General features: G+C 41.4%; 1 protein-coding gene across 1 annotated transcript in view; it reads left to right on the top strand.

The window, feature by feature from the left end:
* The window catches only part of LOC106871526 (ubiquitin carboxyl-terminal hydrolase 5), a 77193-nt gene that overhangs the window by 8661 nt on the left and 56442 nt on the right, over positions 1-12090 (top strand). The window lies entirely within an intron of this gene.

The raw sequence follows: 12090 nt of genomic DNA, 5'->3' as shown, positions 1-12090 counted from the left end.
CTGCCTGACTGGCCCTCATGCCAGTGGCACATAAAAAGCACCCACTACACTCTTGGAGTGGTTGGTGTTAGGAAGAGCATCCAGCTGTAGAAACTTTGCCAGATCAGATTGAAGCCTGGTGCAGCCTTCTGGCTTGCTAGCCCTCAGTCAAACTGTTCAACCCATGCCAACATGGAAAGCGGACATTAACCAACGACGATGATGATGATATATATATATATATATAGACATGAGAAAAGAGTAGAACAGGAGATTCTGTTAAACACTTTATTATAATCTCATAAATTACACAATCTTTACAAGTGTTTCACTAATGTATGCTAAAATGCTATGTGGTAGTCATTACATAAATGATTGCACAATCACTTTAAAATGCTTGTTCACAACCATCACATGATGTCATGACAAGGGTATACACCCTCCTCTCATCATCATCATCATTTAATGTTTGTTTTTCATGCAAGCATGGGTTGGACAGTTTGACAGGATCTGGTAAGCTAGAAGGCAAGCTTCACAATGAAGCAGCCACACCTTTACCTATTATTTCATATTTTGAAATATTTATATTTTACTTGTTTCAGTCATTGGGGTGTGGCCAAACTGGGGCACCACCTTGAAGGGTTTAGTTGAACAAATCAATCCCAGTGCTTATTTTTTATTCCTGATATTCTTATTCTATCATTATCTTTTGTTGAACTGCTAGGTTACGGGGATGTAAATAAGCCAACATTAGTTGTCAAGTGCTGGTGGTGAACACACACATACACACACATGCACACACAGTGGGATTCTTTCAGTTTCTGTCTATCAAATCCTCTTGCCAGTTTCTGGTTGGCTTGAGGATATAGTAAAGTCACCCAAGGTGCCATGCAGTGGGACAGCCTGGAACCATGTGGTTGAGAAGCAAGCTTCATACCACATACCTACGCTTGTGCCTAAATATAGTCAAATGTCTTTTGAGCTAACTTGCTCAGATTGCTTGCTGAAAGAGCAGAAACAAGCAACTCTGAGTACTAGCATTTTAAAGCCAGTCAGTAGAAACTCATTAAAGAATACTCTAGATTTGCATATTGAGTTCTGTAAGTTATTATTCTTTAGTGAATTACCAGAAATTAATATAATCATTTGTTTTTTACGGGTCATCAGATAAATTCGTTCATTCTTTTCTACTTGTCACTCCTTTGTCGTGTTTGAAAAGAGACAAAATTTATTCAAATTTCAACAACAATAGACAAAAGTTGTATAAGAAGAATAGAGTTACTCTTTTACTCTTTTACTTGTTTCAGTCATTTGACTGTGGCCATGCTGGAGCACCACCTTTAGTCGAGCAAATCGACCCTAGGACTTATTCTTTGTAAGCCTAGTACTTATTCTATCGGTCTCTTTTGCCAAACCGCTAAGTTACGGGGGCATAAACACACCAGCATCGGTTGTCAAGCGATGTTGGGGGGGACAAACACATGCACACACACACACACATATATATATATCATCATCATCATCGTTTAACGTCCGCTTTCCATGCTCGCATGGGTTGGACGATTTGACTGAGGACTGGTGCAACCGGATGGCTACACCAGGCTCCAGTCTGATTTGGCAGAGTTTCTACAGCTGGATGCCCTTCCTAACGCCAACCACTCAGAGAGTGTAGTGGGTGCTTTTACGTGTCACCTGCACGAAAACGGCCACACTCGAAATGGTGTCATTTATGTGCCACCCGCACAAGAGCCAGTCCAGGGGCACTGGCAACGATCTCGCTCAAAAACCCTACAAGGCCAGTCAGGCGGTACTGGCAATGGTCATGCTCAGGATGGTACATCTTATGTGTCATCCGCACAAGAGCCAGTCCAGGGGCACTGGCAACGATCTCACTTGGCTTGCCGGGTCTTCTCACGCACAGCACATTTCCAAAGGTCTCGGTCAGTAGTCATCGCCTCGGTGAGGCCCAATGTTCGAAGGTCTTGCCTCACCACCTCAGCCCAGGTCTTCCTGGGCCTACCTCTTCCACGGGTTCCCTCAACTGTTAGGGAGTGGCATTTTTTCACGCAGCTATCCTCATTCATTCTCACCACATCGTCTCTCTTGCACACCACTACTGACGCTTCTTATGTTCAGCTTTTCTCTCAAGATACTTACACTCTGACGGGTATTCACATTTACATTACACATCCAGCGGAGCATACTGGCTTCATTCCTTGCGAGCTTACGCATGTCCTCAGCAGTCACAGCCCATGTTTCATTGCCATGTAGCATGGCTGTCCGTACACATGCGTCATACAGTCTGCCTTTTACCCTGAGTGAGAGTCCCTTTGTCGCCAGCAGAGGTAAGAGCTCTCTAAACTTGGCCCAGGCTATTCTTATTCTAGCAGTTACACTTTCAGCAAACCCACCCCCACTACTAACTTGGTCACCCAGATAGCGGAAGCTATCAACTACCTCTAGTTTTTCTCCCTGGAATGAGATAGAAGTTGTTTCCTGTTTGTTTACAGTGTTTATTGCACCTGAACATCTGCCACATACAAAGACTAACTTTGTAGTTAATCTGCCTTTGATATTGCTGCACCTCTTATGTGTCCATAGCTTGCACCGGGTACATCTTATAGAGTTACTACCTACTCATTTACTGCATACTGAGCAGGGCCATCTACCTGAAGGGGTTTGTGTTTTATCTACCTTCCTACTTATTAGGATTTTGGTTTTTGCTAGGTTGACTCTAAGGCCCTTCGATTCTAGTCCTTGCTTCCACACCTTAAACTTCTCCTCTAGTTCTGATAGTGACTGCGCAATTAGTGCAAGGTCATCAGCATAGAGGAGCTCCCATGGGCAACCTGTCTTGAATTCCTCTGTGATCGCCTGGAAGACTATGATAAATAGGAGGGGGCTGAGGACGGAACCTTGGTGGACCCCTACCTCTACCCGGAATTCATTACTGTACTCATTTCCAACCTTCACCTTACTGACAGCATCTCTGTACATGGCTCGCACAGCTCTCACTAACCATTCTTCTATCCCAAGTTTCCTCATTGACCACCAGATAAGGGATCGGGGGACCCTGTCAAAGGCTTTCTCCATGTCAACGAAGGCCAGGTACAGAGGTTTATCCTTGGCTAGATATTTCTCCTGCAGCTGTCTCACTAGAAATATGGCATCAGTGGTGCTTTTACCTGGCACAAACCCAAACTGCATCTCATTCTAAATTGATTTGCTCCCTAATTAGTTGGGCTATGACCCTCTCCATAACTTTCATAACCTGATCTAACAGCTTGATGCCTCTGTAATTATTAGTGTCTAAAGCGTCACCTTTACCTTTGTAACAGTTTACTATGGTGCTGCTACACCAGTCATTGGGTATGACTCCTTTGTGTATCACCTGGTTCGTAATACGGGTGACTAGGCTGTAGCCAACACTGCCAGATATTTTGAGCATCTCTGCAGTGATTCTTGATGGGCCGGGGGCTTTCCCTGTCTTCATACTCTTAATTGCTTTATCTACCCTGGTACTGTCAACTCGGATAGCTGGTCCCTCTGTTGGGTCGACATACGGCAGGCTCTCTTTCTCCCATTCATTCTCTTTATTAAGCAATCTATCGTAGTGGCATCTCCAGACCTCTTTCTTTGCAGCCTCATTTAGTGCAAGCGTACCATCATCCATGCGAACACATTTCTCTCCTACAACATCACTATTCTCTCTCCTACACTGTCTTGCAACACGAAATACCTCGAGTCTTTGGTCCTCACGGCGCAGAACATTGGCAAATCTTTTCTTATCTGCTTCCCCTCTGGCTAAATAAACCTGTCGCCTAGCTTCCCTTCTGGCAGATTGGTACAATTCCCTGCTACCACCGTTCTTCCAGTCCTTCCAAGCCTGTTTCTTTTGTCTAATAGCCCCGTCTACATCCTTGTTCCACCACCACGTTACTCTGGGTCGAGAGGGGACTTTACACCAGCCACAGATCTGGTCTGTGGCTCTCAACAGGTTGTCCCGCAGAAATCTCCAATTGTCTTCCACGTTGTATGATGCTATATCCCCTTCTATTTCGTCAAATGCTTCAAGTAACTTGTCTCTAAATCTCTGTCCATTTGCAGGGTCTTTAAGTTTCCATACCCTTCTCCCCCAGGCCGGTCTACTTCTGGGTACCCATATTGCCTTGATCTCGAAGTCGCTAACTACTAATCTGTGTTGGAGTGTACATTCTTCGCCAGGGAGGGTTTTGGCATTTATAAGCCTCCCTCTTTCTCTAGTTCTGGCGAGGATGTAGTCGATTTGGCTAGAGTGTCTGCTGGATTGGTAGGTGACTAGGTGACAGGCAGGTTTCCTGAAGTTGGTATTGCAAACCATAAGATCGGATATATATATATATATATATATATATATACGACGGGCTTCTTTCAGTTTCCGTCTACCAAATCCACTCACAAGGCTTTGGTCAGCCCAAGGCTATAGTAGAAGACACTTGCCCACGGTGCCACACAGTGGCACTGAACCTGGAACCATGTGGTTGGTAAGCAAGCTACTTACCACACAGCCACTCCTACGCCTCAGATTGGAGCCTGGTTACACAAAAAAAAAAACATAAACTACTGCTATAAAAATGTGTGTGTGTGTGTAGGTATACATGTATATAAATATTCATATATACAAGTTAGTGTGTGTGTGTGTGTGTGTGTGTGTGTGTGTGTGTGTGTGTGTGCATCTATATGTGAAGAGTCAGGTTTGGAGGGCATGAAAAGTGGGGATTGCAAAGAACCAGACAAGATAGCTAAAAGGAAAGCTAAGTATGAGGTTTATGAAGTTAGAGCAGAAGCAGAAAAGAAGAGGTTTGCAAATGTCCTACAGCATGAAGGTCAGAGACTTGTGGTGTTTCAGATTGCTAAACAGTGTGTCAGAGAGATTCAAGATGTGAGAGAGAAGTGTGTACTGATGAATAATGGTATGCTTGCACTCAGTGACTCTGAAAAGAAAGAGTTGTGGAAGTGCTGCTATGAAAGACTGTTAAATGTGGGGAATAAATGGGAGAAAGGGAGTCTCCCCTATGTAAACTCAACAGAGGGACCAGCTATTTGTGCTGACAGCAGTATGATAGGTAAGACAATTAAGGATATGAAGACAGGGAAAGCCTCTGATCCGTTGGGAGTTACTGCTGAGATGCTTAAAATATCTGGCGGAATAGGATATGGTCTAGTCCCCTCCTGCTGCATAATTTCTCAAGTTATTCATCAAGGTGTCATCCCCAATGATTGGTGTAGCAGCATTATAGTCAGCTGCTACAAGAGTAAGAGAGATGCTTTAGATAAAAGTAGGCATCAGATTACTGGACCTGGTGATAAAAGTTATGGAGAGAAAGCCCAATAAATTAGGAACAAAATTAGACTAGATGAAATACAGTTTGGCTTTGTCCTGGGGAGAAATACTATTGATGTTATTTTCATAATCAGGCAGCTGCAAGAAAAAGTATTTAGCTAAGAATAAGCTGTTATACTTGGCATTTGTTAATCTGGAGGAAGCCTTTGATAGAGTACCTCACTATGTGATATGGTGGGTTCTGAGGAAGGTAGAGGTAGACGAGTGGCTTGTGAAAGCTGTACAGGTCATGTACAAGGTTTTTCAGTAAGGTGAGACTTAACGAGTACAGTGATGAATTTGTACAGGTAGGTTTTCATCCGGGCTCGATTCTTAGGCTTCTCCTTTTCATCATTGTCCTCCAGGCCATAACAGAAGAATTCAAAATGGGCTACCCCTGGAAACTGCCTTATGCTGATGCTTTTGCTCTCATAGCAGATTCTGTATCAGAGTTAGAAAAAAAAATTTCCAGGTGTGGAAACAAAACCTGAAATTGAAGGGCTTTAAGATTAGAAAACCTTCAGGTAAATGGCTCTGCTCGATATGTAGGAAAGGTGTAGGCAGGAATTCCATATGGTGTACAGTGCAAGCCATAGACACACAGATGCAGTAGAACAATAGGAAGATTATCAAATTAGTATTTGTATGTGGAAGATGTACGAGCCATAAAAACTACAGATTCTCAGGAAATTGATTGGTTCAGATGCCCTGAAGACTTGTTAGAAGTAGTGGATAATTTCTGCTACCTAGAAGACCTAATTAGTAGTTGGGGAGGTCATACAGAAAGTGTAGTTGTTAGAATAAGAATAGGATGAAGAAAATTCAGAGAGCTTTTATCTCTGTTGGCAATCAAAGGTCTCTCTCTCTGAGTGAATGGAAGATTGTATGATGCATGTATACAAGCAGCAATGCTACATGGTAGTGAGACATGGGCTTTGAATGTAGAAGACTTCTGAAGGCTAGAGAGGAATGAACCTAATATGCTTTGCTGGATGTGCAATGTCAGTGTATAATATACGATAAAGTGCTAGCGTTTTGAAGGAAAAGTGGGCATAAGAATTAGATGCAGTGTGCAAAAGAGAAGGCTGTGCTAGTTGGGTCATGTGACATGTATGGATCTAAACACTTGCATACAGAAGTGCTGATCACTTAAAGTGGATAGAACCTGTGGAAGAGGGAGACTCTGGCAGGCATAGGATGAAATATTGAAGGCCAGTCTCAAGACACTGAGCGTTATGGAGGGGAGATGACTAAGGACCAAGATATCTGGTGCATTGCTGTGGTCAAGAAGATCCATCTGCCACAGCAGAATTGATACTGATGCTGGTGTAACATAAAAAGCATCTAGCTGTAAAAACCATGCCAAAGTAGACTTTACTTGTGCTGGTGACATGAAAAATGCACCAAGTCCACTCTTTAAAGCGGTTGGTGTTAGGAAGAGCATCCAGCTGTAAAAACCATGCCAAAACAGACAGTGGAGCTTGGTGCAGTCCTCTGGTATTCCAGCTCGTGTCAAACCATCCAATCCATGCCAGCATGGAAGATGGACGTTAAATGATGATTTATTTATTTATTTATGTGTTTCAGCCAAGTGGCTGCGGTCATGCTGGTGCACCACCATGATGATGATGATATATATATATTGTGTATATATATATGTGTGTGTGTTACATCATCATCATTTAACAGCCATTGTCCATGCTGGCATCTGTTGGACACTGGTATTAGTCCTCATGACTTAGTGGTTTTGCAAAAGAGACTGATAGAACAAGTACCAGACTTAAAAAATAATTACTGGGGGGCAATCTGTCCCACTAAACCCTGAACTTCAGACCATGTGGTTGTGAAGTGAACTTTTTAACTACACAACCATGTCTGTGGTGGAGGTGCATGGCTTAATGGTTAGGGTATTGGACAATGCACTGTTCTTTATTTTGTGTTGCTTCACTCCACTCAGCTGACAAACATGAGTAATCCAAGAAACCAGCCCCATGGTTCTGTATCATTTCTGAAGGAGCTTTATCTTTTTTTTTATCTATGCCTCTGTGTGTGTGTGTGTGTGTCATGATGTCGTAGGAGAAATGTGTCCGCTTGGATGATGGCTCACTTGCACTAAACGAGGCTGCAAAGAGAGAGGCTTGGAGAAACCACTATGAAAGGCTGCTTAATAAAGAGAATGAATGGGAGGAAGAGAGTCTGCTGCATGGCGACCCAACAGAGGGACAAGCTATCCTAATTGACAGTACCTTAGTAGATAAAGCGATCAAGAGTATGAAGACAGGGAAGGCCCCCCCGGCCCATCAGGAATCACTGCAGAGATGCTCAAAATATCTGGCAGTGTCGTCTATAGCCTAGTCACCCGTATTGCGAACCAGGTGATACACGAAGGAGTCATACCCAATGACTACTTTGTAGTAGTCAACTGCTACAAAGGTAAAGGTGATGCTTTAGACACAAACAATTATAGAGGTATCAAGTTGTTGGACCAGGTAATGAAGGTCACCGAGAGGGTCATAGCCTAACAAATTAGGGAGAGAGTCAGTTTAGATGAGATGCAGTTTGCGTTCGTTCCAGGGAAAAGCACCACTGATGCTATATTTCTAGTATGACAGCTGCAGGAGAAATACCTAGCCAAAGATAAACCTCTGTACTTGGCTTTCATTGACATGGAGAAAGTCTTTGACTGGGTCCCCCGCTCCCTTATCTGGTGGTCAATGAGGAAACTAGGGATAGATGAATGGTTAGTGAGAGCTGTACAAGCCATGTACAGAGATACTGTCAGTAAGGTGAGGGTTGACAACAAATACAGTGAAGAATTCTGGGTAGAGGTAGGGGTCCACCAAGGTTCAGTCCTCAGCCCCCTCCTATTTATCATAGTCCTCCAGGCAATAACAGAGGAATTCAAGACAGGCTGGCCCTGGGAGCTCCTCTATGCTGAGGACCTTGCCCTAATTGCTGAGACACTATCAGAACCAGAGGAGAATTTTCAGGTGTGGAAGCAACTACTAGAATCGAAGGGCCTTAGAGTCAACCTAGCTAAAACCAAAGTCCTAACAAGTAGGAAGGTAAACAAAACACAAACCCCTTCAGGTCGATGGCCCTGCTCGATTTGTAGAAAAGGTGTAGCTAGAAACTCCATAAGATGTACCCAGTGTAAATTTTGGACACATAAGAGGTGTGGCAATATCAAAGGAAGGCTAACAAGAAATATAGTTTTTGTATGTGGCAGATGCTCAGGATCAATAAACACTGAAAATGTGCAGAAAACAACCTTTGCCACACTCCAGGGAGAAAAACTAGAAGTAGTTGATAGCTTCCGCTACCTAGGTGACTAAGTTTGTAGCAGGGGAGGGTGCACTGAAAGTGTAGCTGCTAGAATAAGAATAGCCTGGGCAAAGTTTAGAGAGCTCTTACCTCTGCTGGTGACAAAGGGCCTCTCACTTATAGTAAAAGGCAGATAGTATGACGCATGTGTGTGAACTGCCATGCTACATGGCAGTGAAACAAGGGCCATGACTGCTGAGGACATGCGTAAGCTCGCAAGGAATGAAGCCAGTATGCTCCAATGGATGTGTAATGTCAGTGTGCATACTCGACAGAGTGTAAGTACCTTGAAAGAAAAGTTGAACCTAAGGAGCATCAGATGTGGTGTGCAAGAGAGACGATTGCGCTGGTATGGACATGTGGCGAGAATGGATGAGGACAGCTGTGTGAAAAAGTGTTACACCCTAGCAGTAGAGGGAACCTGTGGAAGAGTTTGACCCAGGAAGACCTGGGATGAGGTGGTGAAGCACGACCTTCGAACTTTAGGCCTCACCAAGGCAATGACTAGTGACCAGGACCTTTGGAAATATGTAGTACGTGAGAAGATCCGGCAAGCCAAGTGAGTGCATAATCTGTGACCTCTGCCAGAAGTGTAACCAGCTCACTTATCCGTATCTTTTCTTCATTGGACACTAAAAACTCTGCTTGCGAAGACCTATTAAGGCAAGTAAATTTGAAATTTGAAATCTGAAATCGAAATTGAACTGAATCTGACAACTGGCACCCATGCCAACCTCTCCTTCATTGGACACAACCCTGTTGGGGCAAGTGAAATCGAAATCGTAATTTAACCATATTTGATGACTGGCACCTGTGCCAGTGGAGCACTAACAGCATAAAGTATGCTGCTGTTGCTAACACTGTAAGACAGTCTGTAATGTGACAGTGTCGTAAGTGAACACAACTGAAACTGATAATTCCCCACCATGCCTTGATGCAAAAGATCCAGTATAGGTCGGCAAACAAACGCTGCAAATAAAAGTAAACGTATGCGTGCAAATGAGGATGCCGCCAGGAGGAACTCTCTCAATGCACTTAGGATGGCTTCAGCGCGAAGAAGGGAAAGTGAAGAGCAGCATTGTGATCGGTTAGCACATATTGCTGCACAACGAGCCGCCCAGAGCAACGAGCAATGTTGAGCATACCAAACAAAAAATGCGTCCTCTACTGCTGCTGCATGAACTGCAGAGACTTAAGCACAACGCACAGTTTGACTTACATAAGATGCTTCCTCAACTACTGTTGCACAAGCTGCAGAGACTGCAGCACAATGCACAGATTGACTTACAAGAGATGCTTCCTCAACTGCTGCTGCATGAGCTGCAGAGACTGCAGCACAATGTGCAGTTCGACTTACAAGAGGTGCTGCAGCAACTGCTGCTGTGTGTGCTACGGAGACTACAGGGGAAAGACAACAACGACTGGAGGCTACAACTCTGCGAAGGGCTGCATGAGTTTCCTACTCAAGGTCATGCTCCTCGCGTTGGTCAATGACAGCATTCAACTATGATCCTACAATTGACTACAGTAATCACCCTGACGTTCAAATAGGCTGCATGCCCACAATCTGCCAATTTTGCAGAGCTAAAATGTGGCCTGGAGAAACTCCTGGCATGTGCTGCTCCAATGGTAAGATTACAGTATCTCTTCTACAAGATTCTCCGCCCCTTTTGACTGATCTTTTGATGGGGGCGTCTCCTTATTCTCATGACTTTCTCAAGCAGATACGTGCCTACAACTGTGCATTCCAAATGACTTCCATTGGTATCAACATCATATGAGATGGGCATATCATGCCTTCCTTTAAAGTGCAGGGGTAGATTTACCATAGAATTGGTTCCCTGCAGCCGCATGATGCTGCCTCATCTCAGTTTCTTCAGCTCTACGTTGTGGGAGACTACACTGACCAGGCATACTTAACAAACAGCCCCTGGCAATGCCGGGTATGCCTGCGAGTATCTATAATATAAATCCTGTTCTGTGTGTGTGTGTGTGTAAAAGATTATAACAGCCGTATTTTTCAACTTATGTTCTCCAAACTGGGATCATACATTACTTATGTTCCAGGGATGGTTTTAAACTCTTAAAATTTTTTCACATAATGAGTAATGGGTCCCCCTGGGGGCAGAAAACGCCCATTCCTGAGTTATGTGGAGAAGGGAGGTAAATCTTTGAAAAGTAACTTTCAGAAATTGTCTATATATATACATGAATATATATGTAGAATTATGTATATATACATGTATGTGTGTGTGTGTATATATATATATATATATATATATATATATATATATATACATATATATATATATATATATATATATATATATATATATATATATATATATATATACATATATATATATATATATATATATATATATATACATATATATATATATATATATATATATATATATACATATATATATATATATATATATATATATATATATATATACATATATATATATATATATATATATACATATATATATATATATATATATACATATATATATATATATATATACATATATATATATATATATATATACATATATATATATATACATATATATATATATATACATATATATATATATATACATATATATATATATACATATATATATATATACATATATATATATATACATATATATATATATACATATATATATATATACATATATATATATATATATACATATATATATATATATATATATATATATATATATATACATATATATATATACATATATATATATATACATATATATATATTTATTATTTATTATTTATGTGTTTCAGCCAAGTGGCTGCGGTCATGCTGGTGCACCACCGTGAAAAAAAAGTTAATTAATCTGTATGTCAAAGTTGGCAAAATCTGAACTTGAAACATAAAGACAGACGAAATACCACTAAACATTTCGCCCAGCAGGCTAACATTTCTGCCAGTTTGCCACCTTTTATATATATATATATATATACATATATATATATATATATACATATATATATATATATATATATATATATATATATATATATATATATATATATATATATATATATATATATATGAATTTGCATTTTAGCAGCTGAAATATGTCACAAACATTTTTTAACTAATCTAAACTTCACTTATGCCTCAACACTGCTGGGCACTAATATTACGGTGTGTGTGTGTGTGTGTGTATATATATACACACACACACACGCACACATATACATACATGTGTGTGTGTGCGTGTACATACACATGCAACAGGCTTCTTTCAGTTTCTGTCTGCCTGATCCACTAACAAGTCTTTTGTTGAGCTGGGGCTATAGGAGAAGACACTGGCCCAGAAATGTCACATAGTGTGACTGAACACGGAACCATGTGGTTGGGAAGCAAACTTTTTACGATACATCTA

The sequence above is a fragment of the Octopus bimaculoides genome, chromosome 24 (assembly GCF_046866305.1).
Source record: "Octopus bimaculoides isolate indiv1 chromosome 24, ASM4686630v1, whole genome shotgun sequence".
Classification (NCBI taxonomy): domain Eukaryota; kingdom Metazoa; phylum Mollusca; class Cephalopoda; order Octopoda; family Octopodidae; genus Octopus; species Octopus bimaculoides.
The sequence above is the reverse complement of the archived record's forward strand: the minus strand, read 5'-3'. Positions and strand labels throughout refer to the sequence as shown.